Source organism: Patella vulgata, chromosome 3 (genome assembly GCF_932274485.2).
Source record: "Patella vulgata chromosome 3, xgPatVulg1.2, whole genome shotgun sequence".
NCBI classification, from domain to species: Eukaryota; Metazoa; Mollusca; class Gastropoda; family Patellidae; genus Patella; species Patella vulgata.
The window spans coordinates 8,137,404-8,160,541 of record NC_065881.2 but is presented as its reverse complement, the minus strand read 5'-3'; the positions used below and the strand labels follow the sequence as shown (position 1 = coordinate 8,160,541).

General features: G+C 36.5%; 1 long non-coding RNA gene across 1 annotated transcript; it reads left to right on the top strand.

Moving 5' to 3' along the window:
- The first annotated feature begins 16,273 nt into the window (after window positions 1-16,273).
- On the top strand, window positions 16,274-22,221 carry LOC130012278 (uncharacterized). Its single transcript, XR_008787679.1, has 2 exons — window positions 16,274-16,303; window positions 20,721-22,221. It is a non-coding gene; the product is annotated as an uncharacterized LOC130012278 (long non-coding RNA).
- Window positions 22,222-23,138: the final 917 nt, after the last annotated feature.

The following is a 23,138-nucleotide window of genomic DNA, read 5'->3' as shown; positions in this document are numbered from 1 at the left end:
TGATGTGCCATAAAACCACATTTCATTTACATTCATTTATGTATTAAAATTATATTTGGAACGTGTTTAACCAGTTCTATCACATATGTGATAATGACTGACACCAATATTGTCCTTTAAATGTTTTGTATACTAAACGTTAGCATGGACCAAACAAATTCTAATGTTTATTATAAACATTATTATAATATAAAAATATGCAACAGCTCTTGTTGACTGCCCGGACGATTTAGCTGCTGTGGGCATATGTTTTCATTGTCTGGCAACCTATCTTTAAACAAAGATTTGATATTAAACGAATGTGAAAGAAATCAGTGCTAGATACACAAAATTAAATGATACCCGAGTTACAGTGATACATCATCTGTCCTTCTGTTTGTTCTATTTGGTGCTGGGGAAATGGAGAACACAAATAGATCTCCGGCAGCCAGAAGCCAGGAACCGCATGTAAATCAAGACGGACACCTGTTGAGATTTAACTAATTCTATCTCTCTCTCTCGTTTATTTATAGGTACAGGGCACGAGATTTTAGTCAATTTTAACGCCCACAAAGAAAAGCTCCTGACAGAATTTATAACGTTAAAGAGTAGAGATGATAAAAGTCGATCAATAACGTTGGTATTACATGCCAGGGTTTTAGGTAAGATTACATTTTAAAGTCACTTAACCCGTTAAGTGTGTAGGTTGTTATATAACGTCCTGGACAACTGCCACTCACTGTGTGTAGGGTGTAATATAACGCCTTGGAGGTATTTTCCCCAACCTATTCTTAGAACATAGTACATAGTTCTTCATCACTTCGTCGAATTAACGTTTTAAAAACGTCATGCTGAACGGGTTAAAGGGGCTTTATGTAAGATTTAGATTATAAAGAGCTGGTCGTTCTCACTGTATTGGGGGGGGGGGGCGAAGGGTTAGCATGTGCGTGCTGTATCATACGGTCTGTCATTGAGTCAACTGGCGTGGTTTTGATTTCCTGATTGTATGTGACAAGGAGTAGGGTCATCTGTCCAACCTCACAGGTTTTCTCCGGGTCCTCCGAGTTCCTCCCACTGCTAAAGATCCCTACGCATAAGCAAATTGTTAAAATAAAACTGAACCATGTGTTAGTCCCAAAATGGGGGATTGGGATGGCCTAGTGGTCTAGAGTGCCGCGCTTCGACCTCTGGCTGGCCAGTCACCTCTGGCTTGCGACTGTGGTTTCGAGCCCTGGTGTGAGCGTATGTGGCATGGAGATACTGTAGGGGCGCCTTCTCAACCTCGTAGGTTTCCTCCGGGCACTCCGGTTTCCTCCCACTGCTAAAGACCTCTACGCGCAAGCGAATTATTGAAATAAAATTAAACCATATGTTAGTCCCGAAATGACCTAGTTGTGTCGAGTGGACGTTAAACCCCATTTCTCTCTCTCTCTCTCTAGTCCCAAAATGACCTAGTGTGTGTCGATACCTCTCTCTCTCTCTCTTTCTCAATAAATAATCAACATGTCTGAAATGATGCTCTTCAATCTCTTGAGTATTGAAACTTATATGACAAATGATAACAATTCCATGCATCACACTTCATGACTGAAAAACGCTACCACTTGGACTTAAATTAAAAACGGACAATACCCCCCCTTTTTATTTATTTATTTTTTTATTAATTTATTTCCTTTATTTATTATTATTTAAAAATAAATATCTGAAAAATAAAATATTATTATTTAAAAAAAAAATATGATGACCAACTAAGACAATTGACCACACAATTAACATAACATAATCTGCTTTTTACTAGGAATAGCCTAGCCTCAGTTATTGTAATCATTTAAGTGAAAAGCAATTATCTGATGAATCTCAACTGAGTCATGGCGCTACAATTTAAAATCTCCTATACCAAACCCTATTCCCAGCAGAACTCTGGAATGTTCATCTGACAACACTTGGTGGTGGGTCTCGCACTAACAATCTATGCGAGTCTTGGAACAGGGCGTTCAGTTCCCTGCTGGGAATATCAGACCCCACAATCTGGCGGGCTCTCGAACATCTCCATCTGGATCACAGCAATGTCAAGACTGCACTCCTGCAATACTCACACGGACAACCACCAAAAAACAACAGGAGATCCACAAGAAAGACTTTACAACTTGTGTGCAAACCATAAAAGGTATTGGGCACACCATCCAATGGAAATAATTTCACCCATATAATTGCAAATAAAATATAAAAATAATCGATTTTGTTGTGTACTTCACTTCACAAACCACAAAAACATAATTTTGAAATGATTTTAATATTATATAATATAAAAATGGGGGGTTTTGACCAGAGGGGGTTCTGACTTAAGGGGGGTTTGACCTAGGGGGGTTCTGACCGGAGGGGGTTTTGACCGTATCCCATAGAGACCACTGAGCGTGTTGAACCAACTATGTCACTTCAGGTTTTAATAAAAATTAATTTCTCGCTTACAAAAAACTTTTTTGCTTGTGTTACAGACGGGATTATTTATCAAAATATATTTAAGATTTATGGAAGCCTTGTTGAAAATCGTTGGTCTTCCCCTTTAAATACAGAAACTCCTGATAAAACAACTAAATGATACCCAAGTTGTAGTGATTTTAGCTGCCATTAAGTCATACGTCCTGGATGACTTGTCTATCGATGTACATTAGGCTTCTGTATATCTAACTATTAATTAACGACTAAGCTCAATTACTAATCTATCTACTATACAGGATTATAACGGAAGATATTATCCTAATTAAAACTTCTAAAATAAACAATAATGGATTTATTACTTAGTTAATGAGCTTATCTCTTGGTCGTAAATTCTTGGACCTTAGAATTAAAAAGAACCAAACTGTCTGACTCTAAGCCTTTACAGTACTTTGCTATAAAAATTGGATACTTAGGCTAGCCCAATATGATTATCTGTTTCTCAGGCTCTTGATAAATACGCAGCCACATGAAACACGTTTTGTTCAAAACTTAACAGGGGTGGGGATGGCCGAATGGTTAGCTTGTGTGCGTTGCATCATAAGGTTTGTCATTGAGTAAACTGGTGTGGTTTCGAGTCCCTGATCGTACGTGACAAGGAGTAGGGCCGCCTGTTCAACCTCGTGGGATTTCTCCCGGTCCTGCGGTTTCTTCCCAAAGCTAAAGACCCCTACGCGAAAATAATTATGGAAATAAAATTGAACAATATGTTAGCCCCAAAATGACCTAGTTTGTGTCGAGTGGACTTTAACCCCATCTCTCTCTCATTCTGCCTCTCTCTCTCTCTCTCTCTCTCTCTCTCTCTCAAATCTTAAAAATATTGAAATAAAAGTGCAACCAAATACATTTGGATTTAAGATAAGTCTTTTTGCGAAAGAAATAAGAAGGAATATTTTTACAGGTGTTCCTGATTAACATAAAATCAAATTGATATGGCCTTAATTACATCAAGCTTGTTTATACAGTAGCTTTTAGTGGTTAATGATGTACCTAGCCATTAATTTCAAATCTCCTGTTACCCTATCAAACAGAGAAATGACCACAAAGAAAAAAATCGATTCAATTACACTGTCATTGGACATTAAAGGTGAATTAGGTAAGATTTAGATAAAAAGCTGACCGTTCTTGCCATTATAGTTCAAAAATGAAAAGTGAAAATATTAAAAATTTCATTCAAATTAGATTATTAAAATGGAGTTTAACGTCCTACTCTTCTATTCCAATTTGGCTAATGAAGACGGGCATACGCCATACAGTGTGCCCAGATAGTTGCCTACTCTTATATTGAATTCCAACTGGCAAGGGATCTTTTACGTGCAGGCCAATTGGTACTTGACCGCTGTCCTTGTCAGGCCCTCCATCCTGCACCACTGACAAGGGGAAACCATTCTGGGAAATTCAGATGACCTTTCTTGGCCAACCCTGGAATCAAACACTTGACCTCCATTCTAGCAAACCTGCATCTTAGGGGTATAGTTTATACGGTATTCGTTATGCGGGAACAGCTGTTTACATGGTAGCTTGCCCCGACGTAAACTGCTAAGCAAATTCCTGTTGTTCGCACACAAGTATTTGCATATACCGTATACCCCTATGTATAAGCAGTCTTACCCACTTAGCCACCGTGGATTGTAGCATTAAATTATTAAATGTTGCTTGTGTTCTGATCCAGTCAATATCTCGGCCATTCGATAGACTAGAGAATTGATTATGGGCTAAATAAATGTCTAATATTTTATGTAACACTTCAAGCCCCCAAAAATGACTAGTAATAGGCAGATTTAGCTCTTGCACATGCCCTGAAATAAGTGGTCGGACACGGACAATGTCCAGTCGATTTGATTGCTTTTGACAGTTTGAAGTGCCTTTTGTCCGTACATGATTGTCCAACCGAGTCAAAAAAGTTCATTTGAGTTGATCGTTAATTATTAGACTTGAAAAACCATGCCCTAAAATACAGTACAGTAGAATCTGCATTAAGCAGCAACCCAAGGGAATTTTCACAACTGACCGCTTAACGGGAGTGGCCTCTTAATAAAATCTTGGTGCTTTTTGTGCAGACATAAATTAAATATTACGCTTGGATGCATTGGAAGCGAACATCAATACTTGCATCGGTAAATTTGACCGTCGCTGAATCTTGCGCCGAACGAAAATTCTTTACTCAAATCTCGGACATAACTTCTTTAAACTTGTCATTTTGTACCAACCTTCGATACTACTGTCGACCATTGTGATGCATTCGATAATATTTATCCATTTTTGTGAATAAAATCGATGAATTAATTTTATTTTATCAAAAAAGCACATGAACAAAAAACCATCGCTGATTTTATCACCTATTTACAGGGGGTGTAACTCTGTATGTAATATTATAGGAGGCGCTAAAACATCTGTTTAACAACAAAGTGGCAATGGAAAAGAGATACTAGATGTTCGTGACAAAACTCGGTACTTTTATTTTATTCAATCAGTATCAAATAATGTGTCGTTTAGCGTCAAAACAATGATCAGGTTAGTCGTTTAATAAAACAAAAGATTAATTAACAGATAATCCCGGGTTGATTGTTATCTTTACATTTCTTTTTACCTGATCAGTCGGGATCCAGTTAATTAACTACTACTCACGGGATTATCAGGGGTGTTACAAAGAACGACAAGATGTTATCATTCAACAATGGCCACTGAATGGGCGATGTTTTGTTGAATTTATTAGTAAAACAGTGACGGCTGGCCACGTTAGAGGAGTGACCGTTGAATAAAGAGATGAAACAACAGAATTTATACGGGGGGAATTTATCGTGACCGCTTACAAGTAGATGTCGCTGAATAGGAGTGGCTGCTCATACAGATTCTACTGTACATGTCATATATTGGCAATAATATCAACGAACAGAGTCATAGTGAAAACTTTAGCGGTCAGACTTTTGATTAACTAGTCAGCATTGATGTTTCTAGTGGTTTACCCACAGTTCCATGCACCTCACATCAAAAACTCGCCGTAACAGACCATTTCATTGGCTAATCCCTCACATCATCCAGAACGTGGTTATAGTGAAGACAAATTAAATGAAATTTTTAACTATAAAAAAACAAAATGAAATAGGATCTGTGTTTTAATCAGAATGGCTGAAAATCTGAAATGCCCAGTCGAAAATCAGTTCAGCTTGACATGATGTCAGGCCGAACCTAGCAGTTATTTCAAGGTTTACTCTTACATAATACATCTTTATGGCATGTATTCCCCAACAGATGATCATCTACTTAAGATAATGGTCATATTCTACAGAGCTGTTTAAATATCACATATTTAGTAAATCGAATCGGTGAGAATGGATTTACCCATTCGGCATGTAGAAGGTGTCTGTCACTGGTTAAATAGTGTTTCAGTGTCAGATATTTAGTAAATCGAATGAGTGAGGAAGGTATTCAACCATTTGGCATGTAGAATGTGGTCGTCACTGGTTAACTATCAGTAATCTATACTAATATTTGTGACAGTCGTTTGTCTGTCTGTCTGTCTGTTCGGGGTTGGCGGCTACACTAGGTCTGCCCCAAGTCTGAAATTTGGGGTATAGGGGTAGCTCGGACCGGGGAGTAACATAGGCCAGGTGGCGTTAGTCTACCACTTCCGGTTTCGGGGTTATGACCCCCGAGCGAAGCCGGGCATTCTTCTAGTCTCTGATAAAGGAAATATGTGGGTGAGACTGACTGTGAAATTGTTTCTAATCATTTGGATGGGGCGGAAAAAATGAGGTCCTCTTGTGTAACTGTAAACCCTAGAGTGCGTGTAAAAGAAACGTGGATACAAATGAGATATGGTTTGAAACCAAAGAAAGGTAGATAGAAAAGCTAGTGTCCAGGTAAAATTGGGAGCCACGGTGGCTAAGTGGGTAAGACGCTGGCTCGCTAGCCTGGAGGACACGTGTTTGATCTCTGCATTGACCGAGAAAGTTCATCTGGATTTTCTGCTGTGGTTCCGCCTTGTCAGTGATATAGGACCAAGGGCCAACATATAGTCGATTGGATGGGACAAAAAACTGAGGTCCCACATACACATTGGCGTGCATGTAAAAGATCCCTTGACAGTTGGAATTCGATATAAGAATAGAGCATAGTGCCGCTATCCAGGCAAATTCCACTCATAGCACACGTATGATCCTCTTCATTAGCCCAGTCGTAGCAGAACTGTAGGACGTTAAACCCCATTTCATTTCATTCCCTGGCAATATTCTCTCTCTTTCATTGCATTGCATTTCCGAACAATACAAATGTTTTACGGTAAATCCCATCTTTAAAGTTGTTTGTTAGGATTTAAAGCACTTGATCTTTATATATGAAAGAAGTTCCTTGACCCAATATTTTCTTTCTTGACAGTTGTCTTTGAAATCTATGTGGAACTGATCAAAGTTGTAGGTGAAATTATATTGCTTGTAAACTGTTAATGAACTAATCAGTTGGCATCAATCCAACCAAGAGATTTGGTTTAAAGGTTTATATAACTGAGACCTTCTGTGTTATAGATATTTAATTTATTTATAAATGTAAGTCGTAATTTACTTATTTAATTACATGAGCAGAGTAGAATCTTGTTCTCCGACACATAAAAAATATCTTGGTATCACATACATGTAAGGTTAACTCAAGTTGTGAGCGATTTCTATACTTTTCTAAAATAGAACAAATATTTGCAGTTTTACTCAGAATATACATGTACCTAGTTAAAACTTATCAGTTTTTATACGCCCACATTGAAATGTGGTCATATATTGTTGTCGCCGTCATCCGTCCGTCCGAGCTAAAGTTAATATCCGATTGACTTTAAATTTATACATAGTGTTTAAGGTTACTGATTTTCATCGATTTCCTATAATTACTGCCAGAGTTATGGCCCTTGATCACTTTGAAAAATCTTGTGGGCATTCTAGAGGCTAAAGTTGTTTATGGTCGTGAGACAAATTCTAATGTTTTCTGATAATTACTTCACGAGTTATTATTCGTAATCAGATTTTCGTGTGTTGTAAATGTTCTCATTACTGACAAAAGAAAAAATATGTGACAACACTTGTTGACTGCCCTGACGACTTACCTGCTGTGGTCGTATGTTTCATTGCCTGGCAAGCTATATTTCTACAAATACTATTGCTGAGAGAAGAGACAGAGAGGGGGAGGGAGGGAGCAAATGTGGTCATTTCAGGACTAACATGCATAATACACTTTTATTTCAATATTGAGCTTGCATGTAGGAGTCTTTAGGACTGGGATGAAACCCCAGGGGCCCACAGAAAACCTCAAGATTAGACAGTCGATCCTACTACTCCTTGTCACCTGCAAGCCTGGGATTGGAACCACACCCAAGCCTGGAAATAAGGCACCTGTCACAGGCACAGATTCAGGCTTTGTCAGGCACAAAACCTCTGGCGCCTGTCGTTTTGTCTGGCACTGATTTGTCTTTTTTGTTGATATTATTAATACATGTTTGGCACTAGGTTTAAAATGTCAGGTACTATTTCAGTAGTGCTTGACATTTTGTCAGGTACATCTGAAACCGTTATTTCTAGGCCTGATCACGCCACTTGACTCACTGACATACCTGTTAATTGAAGACGCACATCATGTATGTTCACCAAACTCAACTAGGAAGCTGTAAAACAAAGTGAAATATTTAATTATGACAAGGTGTCAGTTATATTGTAAGTGACTCTACTTTTCCCAGAAAAGTTTCTTCTTCCTATTCAAATCTTTTTTAAAATATGTTTAAAAAATGTTGTTTTCCCTACTGTTTATTTAACAAATATTGTCTGTGCAATACATGTTTATCCCTGTCCAACCATCTAATAGTCATACTTTGTCCCTGTCCGACCATCCGAAAGTCCTACTTTATCCCTGTCCAACCGTCTGATAGTCCTACCCAGTCCCTGTCCTACGATCTAATAATCCTACCCCTTCCCAATCCCTGTCCGACCATCTGAAAATCACACTTTATCCCTGTCCAACCATCTGAAGGTCTACTTTATCCCTGTCCAGCCATCTAATAATCTTACCCAATACCTGTCCGACCAAATAATAATCCTACCCAATTCCTGTCCGACCATCTAATATTCCTACCCAATCCCTGTCCGATCATCTAATAGTTTTACCCAATCCCTGTTCAACCATCCGAAAGTCCTACTTTATCCCTGTCCAGCCATCTGAAAATCACACTTTATCCCTGTCCGACCATCTGAAATTCCTACTTTATCTTTATCCCTGTCTGACCATCTGAAATTCTTACTTTATCCCTGTCCGACCATCTGAAATTCCTACATTATCCCTGTCTGACCATCTGAAATTCCTACTTTATTCCTGTCCAACCATCTGAAAGTCCTACCCAATCCCTGTCCGACCATCTGAAATTCCTACTTTCTCCGCGTCCAACCATCTGAAAGTTCTACATTTTCTTGCCCTGTGGAGGCATATATCACCTTCCTATATCGTCACTTGCAATGTTTTGTATTCAATACGATTCCAGCCTTTCCACAGTATTGTGTCATAATATGAGTTGTTAAAATTGATCAGCTTTCAATGTACATGTATTGCCATCTAAACGACTATCTGGAAATCACAACAGTCCTATTACCTTACCATAATTCTTTCCCAGAATCACTTGTGCATTTATAAAAAGAATTACTTAAAGATACATTATTTAGAATTTAGATAAAGAGCTGACAATTTTCGCTATAATAATACTATCTCAAATATAGATAATGAAAAATAAATATATTGGAAATGTGTAGTACTATTGGACTTACTTCCTCGTTGTGTTTGTTCTCTTCGTGATCGTAATTTATAACACTACAGGTTAAATGGTTCCTACAACTTTATTGTTAAGCTGGAATGGCTTTGAAGGTTCCTCATTCTCAATAATAATAGCTGCTTGGAATATCTAGGTGAGCTCTGCCCAGTCTCGCTCAAAAGCCTTGATGTTAATTTCCATCCCAAATATGGAATAAAAATCTTTATTTCACAAAATCATGGGTCAATAAACAGATAGAATTTGATGGATATTTTGATAATGGTTATGATTTTACCAAAATATCACCTTTTTTTTATGTATAAATATATATTCCCGTTCATTAAAGATACATTATGGGAGATTCGATAACGAGTTGGCAGTTCTCACTATAATAATTAAAAACTAGGTAATGTAAAGGCAATTTGCTGAAAATTTCATTCAAATTGATCCACTATGAACCGAGAACTAAGCGAATGAAATTTCTGCCTAGCCTCGGTCATCATTACTAAAGTCAGTATGATAAACAGCATAGTCTCGATTATCCATTTAATCGTTTAATCGAGAAGGAAAGTTATGCAGTAAATCGGCTCACAATCCACTTAAGATCGCAGGCTAGCGATGCCATCTAGAGTTGATTATGGACTGGATAAGTTAATTAATGTCTAATTAATAATTTAGATAACATTTCAGGCCTAAAGAAAGACCTGCAATAGACAGATTTAGCTCTTGCATAATGCATGTTTAAGTAAGAGTGATTATCCATCTTTAATGGTCACCGGAAAAGGTTCATAATTTTTTTTAAATAAAGCAAGTAATTATGTCAACATATCCTTTCCATAAGTATAACACAAACCCGAATGTCAATATTACCTGCAACAGGTAAATTCCAACATTACTAATTTCCGCCATTCTTCGTGGGTAGTCGTAACTTTCCGTATCTGTGACGTCATTTTAGTCTTTCTGCTCACATTTTAGTCTATATTTCTATGTGCAGAAGGACTAAAATGACGTCACGGATTGCTTATTGACGGAAAGATACGACTACCAACGGAGAACGGCGGAAATAACTAATGTTGAAATTTACCTTTTGCAGGTAATATTGACATTCGGGTTCGGGTTAAACTTATGGAAAGGATATGTTGACATTATTACTTGCATTATTTAAAAGAATTATGAACCTTTTCCGGTGACCTTTAAATTGTTAAACCTCGTGGGTGTTCTAATCTATTTGAATAATAGCTCAAAAATAAATAATGAAAATAGAAAAACTGGAAATGTCTTTCAAATTACTTTTTTCTGAGTAAAGTTAAAGATACATAATGGGAGATTCGGTAACAAGTTGGCAGTTCTCCCTATAATAGTTAAAAACTAGATAATGTAAAGGCAATTTGCTGAAAATTTCATTCAAATTGATCCACTATGTACCGAGAACTAAGCGACTGAAATTCCCATAAGCCTCGGTCATCATTACTAAAGTCAGTACGATAAACAGCATAGTCTCGATTATCCATTTAATCGTTTAATCGAGAAGGAAAGTTATGCAGTAATTCGTCTTACAATCCACTAAAGATCGCAGGCTAGTGCTGCCATCTAGAGTTGATTATGGCCTGGATAGGTTAATTAATGTCTAATTAATAATTTAGATAACATTTCAGGCCTAAAGAAAGACCTGAAATAGGCAGATTTAGCTCTTGCATAATGCATGTTTAAAGATACTTTCCCAGAAAAGTATTTATCGGGTGGTTGTTTCCAATAAAAGTATGTCAAATTTGGTATACAGTGGACTATTGTCAAATCCGACATCGTACAGTATCGTTACAATATGTTGGATTACGCATTAATTGTAACTTCGAAAACCGGAAGTATTATTATAATGTAGCTTCGAATCCCCAGAATGTTGTTCAGTTGATCGCACACTTGTCTTTGGTGTCACGTGTTCATTGATAATCTGTCATTCTATGTCCAGTTAGTCATCACATGGGTCGGATAGATCCGTAGGGTGAACAAACTTAGGTATTCAGGTTCAGTCGGCATGTGCAACGAATGTTTCCAACAGGTGCTAGGAATATTTTACAACTTAATAATTTGTGGTTATTCTTGAGTATTTGTCACAACTGTCTTACAAGAGAGTATAAAATTATCAAAGTAATCAACAAAGACCTATGCGAGCAAGTTTTAATCTCGCCGATAATTGATTGGTGATTGCTTGTTAATTTTTTGTCTATACTTGTAAATTGTACACTCATTATCAAAATTAATCAGTCAGCTTTAAACTGGACACAAGTACAAATTAGATGATTTTAGGTGATTTTGAACGATTTTTATGAATTTTTAAACAAAGATGTGATATTAAACGAATGTGAAAGAAATTAGTGCTAGATACACAAGATTAAAAGATACCTGGGTTACAGTGCCAACTGACCAACATTTTAAGTTCTAAATCAAGGATTTTAGTCAAAAACACTAATTATATTTCAAGAATTTTGAGAATTATATATTCTGCTTTTATTTTATAAAACTGAAAGGTGTTAATTTAACAGTTTAAGCCTTAAGCTAAAAACAAAAAAAGTTAAACTGTAATGCTAGGTTCTTACTATCATCATGATTTGAGCCACAAATGAAATCGTGGAGTAATCGTGATGATCCAATCAGGTCTTATAAGATTTATCACACTTTGATGTCAGTCGTAGCAATTGTGTTGATCATATCGAAACATATCTGCACGTAGCAGATCATGGACTCAATAGAGATAATCCTATCATAACGAATCGCACGACAGTGGGAACCTAGTATTAACAAACCTATCAAATCAACTAGTCTCCATCCATTTATATTTTCCTGTAGGTTTAGTTCTTTTAAAATTGAATCTTGTAAAGTAAATGAAACAAAATGAAATGCAATGAAATTGTTTTTCAATGTCTGACTGTTCTGCCTTAACAGAACCGATGAAAACCATCTTTTATCTATGTTTTTAATGATAGTCTGGCACCGAGTTAAAAAGTTCCATGTAAAACTTAGATGGTTTCAGACATTTTGTCAGGTACATCTAAACGTGGTATTATCAGGCTTGGTTGGTTGGATGAATGGATGTTGTCAGACATTTTGTCCGGTACATTAGGCTTGGTTGAATTTTGTCTTTTTTTCTTGGACTGTCTTCAGTCAGTTTTGTCTTTGGGCTAGTAGAAATCAAATTCTAGTCCGAGCTCTCCAGCATTGCTAGACATGTGAAGCTCGTCCCACAGTGTGCTACTTAACCTTCGGTGAAAATAGGTTGTCTGCCTCAGACTGCCTGTAAGTTTTTCTTGGCAACCACTTGCATTTAACAACAGAGGCGGCCTTTACAAATCAGCAAATTAGCCTGCTCAAATAATACAGTAAACTTGTTAACTGGATATCGTTATACGTGAACTTAAAACAAAATAAAATGGGGTTGTAGATCTTAGTGATTAACATCCACTTCCACCGAAGGTGATATCACAGACAAGTCTTATTTTTCATTTTCATTATCTTGGCGCACACGCAGGGGTCTTTCATGTGGGAGGAAACCGAAGTAAACCCACGAGGTTGAGAAGGCGCCCCAATCTCCAAGCCACATACGCTCACACCAGGGATCGAAACCACAACCGCAAGCCAGAGGTGACCGGCCAGCTAGAGGTTGAAGTGCGGCACTTTAGACCACTAGGCCATCCCAACCCCCGTGTCCAACTTTTTATAATCAACCGGGCATTGGGTGGCCGAATTGTTTAACGCTAGCGTGTCAGATCATAGTGTCTGTCATTGAGTCCAGTTGTGTGGTTTCGATTACCCGCTTGTACGTGACAAGGAGTAGGTTAATTAGCGCATGCGCGTTGTATCATAAGGTCTGTCATTGGGTCCAGTGGTGTGGTTTCTATTCCCTGATTGTACGTGACAAGGAGTAGGTTAACGCATGCACGTTGAATCATAAGGTCTGTCATTGAGTCCAATGGTGTGGTTTTGATTCCCCAATTGTACTTGACAAGGAGTAGGAGTCGCCTGTCCAACCTTGTGCATTTTCTCCAGGTCCTCCGGTTTCCTCCCACTGCTAAAAGCCTCTACGTGCAATAAAATTGAACCATGTGTTGGTCCCGAAATGACCTAGTTTGTGTCCAGTGGACATTAAAGCCTCTCTCTTTCTCGCTCTTTAGCTGCTGATTTGATTGTAGAGTTGACATAATTATGATTATCAGTTATCGACTGTCTAGACATTACAACATGTAGTGTAATCATGTATTGTGATAATCTTCACGATATTTAACAGTTTCCTCTGGCATTACATGTAGCTCTTCACAATGCATCTCTCTTGACATGTTAAAGGATTGGCAAACTACTTGAGTTCCTGTGATTTAATGACTAATAAATATCTGGAAAAAAAACAATCTTTGATAGGAATAAAATTAAAGTTATTATAGCTTCTACTCCATTTATGCTCACAGAAACTACATGAAAGGGCCTTTCCCAACCTTTGGTTTGAACTCCTATGAGAAATGAATTGAAATGAAATGAAATGGGGTTTAATGTCCTACTGTTCTGCTCTGACTGGACTAATGAAGATGGGCATACACCATATAGTGTGCTATGAGGGAAATTTTGCCCAGTATAGGAACAGAAGAGTAGGACATTAAACCATATTTCATTTATTTATTCAATTACAAGACACTTCATCACATATTGATACATCGTATATCTACAACACTCAAGACTAATACTTTTGTGCAGTATCACATACATTATGCAAGAGCTAAATCTGTCTATTGCAGGTCTTTCTTTAGGCCTGAAGTGTTATCTTAATTATTAATTAGACATTAATTAACTTATCCAGACCATAATCAACTCTCGATGCCATCGCTAGCCTGCGATATTTAACATATTGGAATACATTTTGTGATGGATGATTTAACGTCAAAATGGATTTATCGAGACTTTGTTTTTTTATACCGACTTTAGTAATGATAATTGAGGCTAGGTCTAAAATTCAATCGCTAATTCTCAGTTCAGAGTGGAGCAATTTGACTGAAATTTTCAGCATATTCTCTTTACGTTATCTATTTTTGAACTATTATAGCACGAACCGCCAACTCTTTATTTAATCTCCCACAATGCCCCTTTAACGTCATGCTCTCAACCACACATAAAAGACTGTAGTTGAATGTTAGTTCTGTAAACTGATAAATGAAATTTCAACAGTATTCAATCGGTTCTTTTCATGTTAATAAAATCAGTTCAGTTTGATTATATCTTGAAAACTTGGAAATAGAACTTCATTCAATTTAACTTCTGACAAATTTTCCCCCCTCATTCAACAAGTTGGTAATCTAATAACGTAACTTTCGTGAATTCAGAATATATTTGGATAATTGCATCTGTTTTCTTCAGCTTCCCAGAAGATTGAATTGATCAATTTTCAGAAATAATCGAAATGAAATGTGATTTAGCAACCTACATTTCTTCACTGACTGGTGTCAGAAGTGAATCGGATTTGTACTCGTTTTAATCTGACAGAAATCTTTGTTACATCGAATTTTATTTAAAAAATGCATAATTTATTTAACTCTATATTCACATATACAGACAATATAGCCGAAAAATAGAGAGAGAAATGGGGTTTAACGTTCACTCGACACAGACTAGGTCATTTCGCAAGTAACACATGGTTCAATTTTATTTCAATAATTTGCATGCGCGTAGGGGTCTTTAGCTGTGGGAGGAAAACCGGAGGACCCGGAGAAAACCCAAGAGGTTGGACAGGCGACCCTACTCCTTGCCACGTACTACCGGGGAATCGAAACCTCGCCAGTTGACTTAATGACAGACCTTATGATACAGCGCACATGTGCTAACCATTCGGCCGTTATTTCTATGCCTGTTTAATAAACTATTGTATGGTGGACCCTTGATTAAAAAAAATACTCAGACTTGAATACATTTAAGGGGTTAGGACGAAAATGTTTTGACTTAAGAAAAGGAAGAGTGTGGTCGAATTTTTAGATTTTCCGGAAGTTGGAATGTTTCAGTATCATGCTTCATTGACTAGCACCCTAGGGTAGATTTTACATACACATAAATTTGCCCGGACAGCAGCCTAACTGTATTTAGAATTGACAAATAATTTGGATGATATTGAGTTAGCTACTTTAAGCATGGATTAAGGCATGGAATACTACATATTATCTGAAAAACACAAATGACAATTGGAGACATTCAGGGAATTACCTTAATAGCGTTACTTATAATGCATCACTTTTTATTTGATTACGTTTTAATCTTATTGTAATCCCTCAGCGTGAAGATCTCTTGGAATTATTTAAAGCAGAAATTGCAAATTTTTAAGTTATATTTTTAAAATTTATTAAAATAAAGCCTGAAAATAGATGGTATCCATAAACAGTCTTACCTTGTTAAAGAATAATCCTATTAATCCTATAATTCACTGTTTCCAGCTGAGAAATTGGCAAAAATATCATTTTCCTCTTCTTTTTTAAACATTTGAATATCGCTACTCCATGGCGGAGAATAGAAAACAAGGGAGGTAATTGTGTTATTATTTCCGGGGTGAATGATTTTTAAGTGTGAGAATGATACCTATGATCGTATAATAGTGAGTTGACAACCTATTGAGCAAAAGACATAGAAATAATTACGTTTTGACTTTCTTAGAAAATTTGCAATTTCCGCTTTAAAGATACATTATATAAGATTTATATAAGGAGCTAACCATTCTTGCTATAACAGCTCAAAAATAGATAATATAGAATGAATATATTGAAAATTTCATTCAAATTACTTTATTCTGATTTTTTTTTGTCCTATCCGAATGAAGATCCAAAGGTACTTTTTTTTGGTGAGAGTTCAACATACATCTGCCTATTACAGTCTTTCTTTACGTCTAGGGGGGAGGGGGGAGATGTCCGATAGGTTAGCGTGTGCACGCTGTATCATAAGGTCTGTAATTAAGTCAACTGGCGTGGTTTCGATTCCCTAGTTGTACATGACAAGGAGTAGGGACGCCTGTCCAACCTTGTGGGTTTTCTCCAGGTCCTCCGGTTTCCTTCCACTGCTAAAGACCCCTTCGTGCAAGCAAATTATTGAACCATATGTTAGTCCCGAAATGACCTTGTTTGTGTGGAGTGGATGTTAATCCCCATTTCTCTCTCTCTCTCTCTCTCTCTCTCTTATAGATCAATACTGTCTTGTCTAGTTAAGTCTGACTGATGTTGATAATACTTTTACAATCACAAGTTACACTCAGAACATTGTTGCATTAAGCTCCTGATGTATATTGCCCTAGGGCGTTAATTATCAGGATATCAGGATATGAGGAGTAGACAAGACATTATTATATGTCAGATCAAATGAGATAAATAATACAATCTTAAGTGAACCAATTACCTGCGCGATCTTAGAAGTAGTACCATTAAGCTAGCTTTCAAAGAAAGTCATTGAGGAAGTCAAAGAAACTCATCATTATTTTTTTTCAATTGTGATCAGTTTACCTTATTTGACTCGTATTATGACATATCGGTATTAATTTTCTTTGAGATGAAATGTATGTAGTTTTATGACGTGTAATATACATGTATGTAATTGTATGCTGCTTCCCCTGGGACTTTTTATGCAATAAAAAATTTATCTTATCTTATTAATCTTGTATTGGAACTAAAGAATAATATTCTAGAATTACAAGTGGACAACAAAGGATAGTCTCTTTAGATAAGATAAGATAAGATGTTTATTGCATCAAAACGTCCATTATGGACAGCGTGCATACATATATATTAGACATAGTCAATCATATACATTTAATAATACATAGACAACTCATTATATTCATACAAACAGTATACTTCATGTATATCAAAGGGGTTTCAGTTAGATGTAGTTGCCACCAAATCTGATTTAGATCTCTCATCAAAAGCCAGAAACACATATGAAGCCACTGCCTTGTCAATTAATTTTGGTGGTGTAAAGAGATTATGAAAATTGTAGGAAATCTTAGGATTTGCTGAGAAGGCTGGGTATAAATGGGTTTGGCATATTTCTTCCTACTTGCTACAGTATAGCAAAAAATGTTTCTCATTTTCGATCGAGTTTAAATCGCAAAATTTATGAAACATACTTTACTTTTTAGTCAAAGCCAGTAAATTGATGAATTTTAACTTCAGTTAAAAGAAAAAAGAATTGTTTACTGCTTGAATCGATCCAATGGCTAGTTTGTCTGTGAATTATCAAGTAAACCATTAATCATTGTCAGAATTCCTGTGTACAAACAGACTATTGCAATATAAAACTCTAGAAAGGTGTTTTAAACGAGCTGAAACTTATAACTCAATAAGCCGAACAGTAGGACGTTAAACCCCATTTTATTTCATTTCTAACTCATTATTATCCATACTATTCAAAATTAAAAACATAACTAAGAATTCAATATTGGTCGGGGGTTGGGTGGCAGATTAGTGTGTGCATTACATTATTAGGCCATTCATTGAGTCTGGCATTGAGTCAACTGGCGTGGTTTTGATTCCCCAGTTGTACATGACAAGGAGTAGGGTCGCCTGTCCAACCTCATGGGTTTTCTCTGGATCCTCCGGTTTCGTCCCACTGCTAAAGACCCCTACGCGCAAACGAAATATTGAAATAAAATTAAACCATGTGTTAGTCCTAAAATGACCTAGTTTGTGACGAGTGGACGTTAAACCCCATCTCTCTCTCTCTCTCTCTCTCTCTCTCTCTCTCTCTCTCTCTCTCATAATCAACTCTCTAGATCATCGGATTGTTGTGATTTTGACCAGATTGAAGCACAATCATCATTTAATAATTTAATTTGCTCAGAATGAAGTAATTTCACTGAAATTTTCAATATATTCCTTTTTCATTATCTATTTTTAATCTATTCTTGTGAGAACTGTCAGCTTTTTATATAAATCTTATATAATGCATCTTTAAGAGAGTGTGTTTTGTAATTATGAATTTGCATTTATCTTTTAAAAGAGTGTAATTTGTTATCAAGAAATTGCATTTTAAGAGAGTGTAATTTGTTATTATGAAATTGCATTACCGGTATCTTTAAAAGAGTATCATTATCAAATTGGATTTAATTTGTTATGAAATTGCATTGTCTTAAAGAGAGTGTAATTTGTTATTATGAAATTGCATTTTAAGAGAGTGTAATTTGTTATTATGAAATTGCATAACCGGTATCTTTAAGAGAGTATCATTATGAAATTGGATTTAATTTGTTATGAAATTGCATTGTCTTAAAGAGAGTGTAATTTGTTATTATGAAATTGTGTTACCAGTATCTTAAAAGATTGCAAATTGTTATTATTAAATTGCATTTATCTTTAAGAGAGTGTAATTTGTTATTATGCCATAGCATTTATCTTTTAAGAAAGTGCATTGATACTATGAAATTGCATTTATCTTTTAAAAGAGTGTAATTTGTTATTATGAAATTGCATTTTAAGAGAGTGTAATTTGTTATTATGAAATTGCATTACCGGTATCTTTAAGAGAGTATCATTATGAAATTGGATTTAATTTGTTATGAAATTGCATTGTCTTAAAGAGAGTGTAATTTGTTATTATGAAATTGCATTTTAAGAGAGTGTAATTTGTTATTATGAAATTGCATTACCGGTATCTTTAAGAGAGTATCATTATGAAATTGGATTTAATTTGTTATGAAATTGCATTGTCTTAAAGAGAGTGTAATTTGTTATTATGAAATTGTGTTACCAGTATCTTAAAAGATTGCAAATTGTTATTATTAAATTGCATTTATCTTTAAGAGAGTGTAATTTGTTATTATGCCATAGCATTTATCTTTTAAGAAAGTGCATTGATACTATGAAATTGCATTTATCTTTTAAAAGAGTGTAATTTGTTATTATGAAATTGCATTTTAAGAGAGTGTAATTTGTCATTATGAAATTGCATTATCTTTAAGAGAGTGTAATTTGTTATTATGAAATTGCATTTATCTTTAAGAGGATATATCATTATGAAATTGCATTTATCTTTAAAAGGGTGTAATTTGTTACTATGAAATTGCATTTATCTTGAAGAGGGTGTAATTTGTTACTATGAAATTGCATTTATCTTTAAGAGAGTGTAATTTGTTATTCTGAAATTGCATTTACACTCGTCTAAGAGAGTGTGTTTATATTATGAAATTGCATTTATCTTTAAAAGAGTGTGTTTATTTATTTGTAGGTAAAGGAAAAGGTACTCCAGCTTTAAAGAATGGTATCCACTGTACAAGAGTAGAATGGGATGAAGATTCAGATGTTAGTGATTGGCAGGGGTTTCAATAACATAGTAATAAATAGATTATTACAATCTGATTAATACACAGATCATTACAAATAGATCAATACAATCTGATTAATACACAGATCATATTTCATTTCGTTTTTTATAGTTATAGTTTTACGTATTGTTTAATGGTCTCGAGCGAGACATTAAGTAATATATTATTGTTACAACAAGAGGACCATAGGCCTGAGTGTTTTTACAATATATTACGCAATGTTTTAAGCTCGAGACCATTAAACGACTTAAAATATAGACACTCCGCACGTGCTTTTACAGTGAAATTCGTCAATATTTCATCTAGTATAGATAATGTACGATTGGCAAGTTTCCCGTACGATTATTTGAAATAATGGTACGCCAACATGTATTTTAATTTGTCTTTACTACACTAGGATCTAGAAGCATTGTTATATAGCCCGCTTTCTGGATGATGTGAGGGATTAGCCAATGAAACCATCTGTTACAGCGACATCTTGGTGTGCGATGCACGGAACCACCAGAAATGTCAACGCTGAATGATTAATCAATGTCTGACGTCATAGGATCAAAAGACGTTCACACATCCTTTTACTACAACCGGTCAGATCTTCATGTAGTGTACCCCGTCGAAATATTAAAAAAAACGGAACGAAATATAGACCTCTATTTTAATGAGATTGAGATTATTATAAATATAACAGATTATTTTAGTTGTGGTAGTCGTTGATATTTTATTGACCGTATTTGTATATATTGAACATATTATTAATTTTAATGTTATGAATATCATATTAGTAAGGTTGTTAGGATCAATATATATATAATCATATAATACCAAATTCGCTGTAACCACATGAGCATGTAATCTCATTTTGTACGAGGGGGGTGGTGGCCGAATGGTTAGCATGTGCGCGTTGTATCATAACGTCTGTCATTGAGTCAACTGGTGTGGTTTTGATTCCCCGGTTGTACGCGATGAAACCACATGGGCATGTAATCTCTTTTTGAACGAGGGGGGGGGAGGGGTGGTGGCCGAATGGTTAGCATGTGCGCGTTGTATCATAAGGTCTGTCATTGAGTCATCTGGTGTGGTTTCGAATCCCCGGTTGTACGTGACAAGGAGTAGGGTCGAATGTCCAACCTCGTGGGTTTTCTCCAGGTTTTCCGGTTTCCCAAAGACCCCTACGCGCAAGCAAATTATTGAAATAAATTTGAACCATATGTTAGTCCCGAAATGACCTAGTGTGTGTCGAGTGGACATTAAACCCCATTTCTCTCTCATAAAAATACTGTTTTGCTCCGACTGGGATGAAGATGGGCATACATCATGCAGTTTGCTATGACTATGAGGGAAATCTTGTCCGGACAGCAGCGATGCAGCCTGCTCTTATTTTGAAATCCGACTGTTAGAGACCTTATGATCTAAAGTGCACTCGATAAACCAATCCGCCATTCAATCCCCTCTAAAGCCAAGTTTCATGGTCTAAAGTGCACTCGTTAAACCAATCCGCCATTCAACCCCCTCTAAAGCCAAGTTTCATGTTCTAAAGTGCACTCGTTAAACCAATCCGCCATTCAACCCCCTTTAAAGCCAAGTAGGAAATTAATGGTGTTCTGTGGCCATAGTGTTAGTAAATATGTTATGGTAATATGTCATTCAAGTAATAATATATTCCTTCATTGACCGTAATGGTCAGGTTCATATTAGGATTAATTAAGATCATATTATGAGCAATAATACATTGTACCGTATACTTTATATATAGAAGTGCCTCGGGTACTTGTGCCTGTAATTGGAAGGCAGGAATATCGTGATGGCTATTATAATAGTTGTTATGGCAGCTAATATGGCAGATTTATCAAAATCAAAATCAATACCAGCACAAGCCTTAGGGTATTTAGAATATACACTAGAGGGCACACCATGACACAGGTCCAAGTGTTTTTCAGTCATAGCACAATGATAGATTTCTGGTTCCAGCCATGACAATCTGATTCAACTACAGATCCTATTTCGTTTCGGTTTTTGTTATAGTTCAAAATTTCGTTTGATTTGTCTGTACTACATTACTAGGATCTGGAAGAGTTGTTATATAAGCCGCGGTCTGGATGATGTGACGGATTAGCCAATGAAATGGCCTGTTTCAGCGAGCTTTTGGTTTGAGGTGCACGGAACTGTGGGTTACCCACTAGAAGCATCAACGCTGATTGGTTAATCGAATGTCTGACATCAAGCCGCTCGTATAACCCCTGATGTGACACCAGTACAACTGGTCAGATCTTCATGTAGTTTAGGCCATCAAAAGTATAAAAAAAAAACAATACGAAATATACATCTGTATTTTAATCAGATTGAACCGAAAAAAAAAAAAGAAAACAAATTGTCTTAGGATTTGAAGTGGTAAATTTCGGTGAATTTTCGGAACCTGCTTCCAAGTTGCGGGTCCTGGGCATTTGTACAATTTGCCGAGACTGAATGGTAACAATCATTTGTCTGTATACCTAGTATTACGTGCGATTTTGCTCAGAAATAAATTGTTGTTGTTTTATTTTATTTTTATTGGTAATGAAATTATACCAAATAAAAACAGATTTTTGTTTTCTGTTTCAAGACTCAACCTAAGAAAATAAATTACTTTGAATTAAATTTTTAAAACATATACATGTATGTTATATCTGTCCCGAGAGTTGAATAAGTTTAAAGGTGGTCCAAGAAGGCCTTCCAGTTTTGTCAAGCCCTGGTCACACTTGTCAGGTTAGGCGTGTCTAAACAACCTTCCAGCTTTGTCAAGCCCTGGTCCCACCTGTCAGGTTAGCCATGTCTAAACAACCTTCCAGTCCTGTCAAGTTCTGGTCCCACTTGTCAGGTTAACCATGTCTATACAACCTTCCAGCTTTGTCAAGCTCTGGTCCCACCTGTCGGGTTAGCCGTGTCTAAACAACCTTCCAGCTTTGTCAAGCCCTGGTCCCACCTGTCGGTTTAGCCTTGTCTAAACAACCTTCAAGCTTTGTCAAGTTCTGGTCCCACTTATCAGGTTAGTCACGTTAAATCAACCTTCCAGCTTTGTCAGGTTACAGTATGTCTAAATAACCTTCCAGCTTTGTCAAGCCCTGGCTCCACTTGTTAGGTTATGGTATGTCTAACAAACCATCAAAGTTTATCAAACCCAGGCCCAACTTGTCAGGTTACTGTATGTCAGGAGAGAGAGAAATGGGGTTTAACGTCCACTGGTTCAATTTTACTTCATTACTTTGCTTGCCTGTAGGGGTCGTTAGCAGTGGGAGGAAACTGGAGGACCCTGAGAAAACTAACGAGGTTACGCAGGTGACCCTACTTTACTCATCACATTCAAGCAGGGAATCGAAACTACGGCACTGGACTTAATGACACATTATAATGCAACGCTTACACGTTAACCATTCGGTCTGCCAAACCCCTCTAGACGTACAAAGAGAGAGGGGGTGTTAGCATTCCGTATGTCAGAAGAACTACCCAGCTTTGTCAAGCCCAGGTGTCACATGTCGGGTTAGAGTATGTCTAAAGAACCATCCAGCTTTGTCGAGCCCATGTGCTACT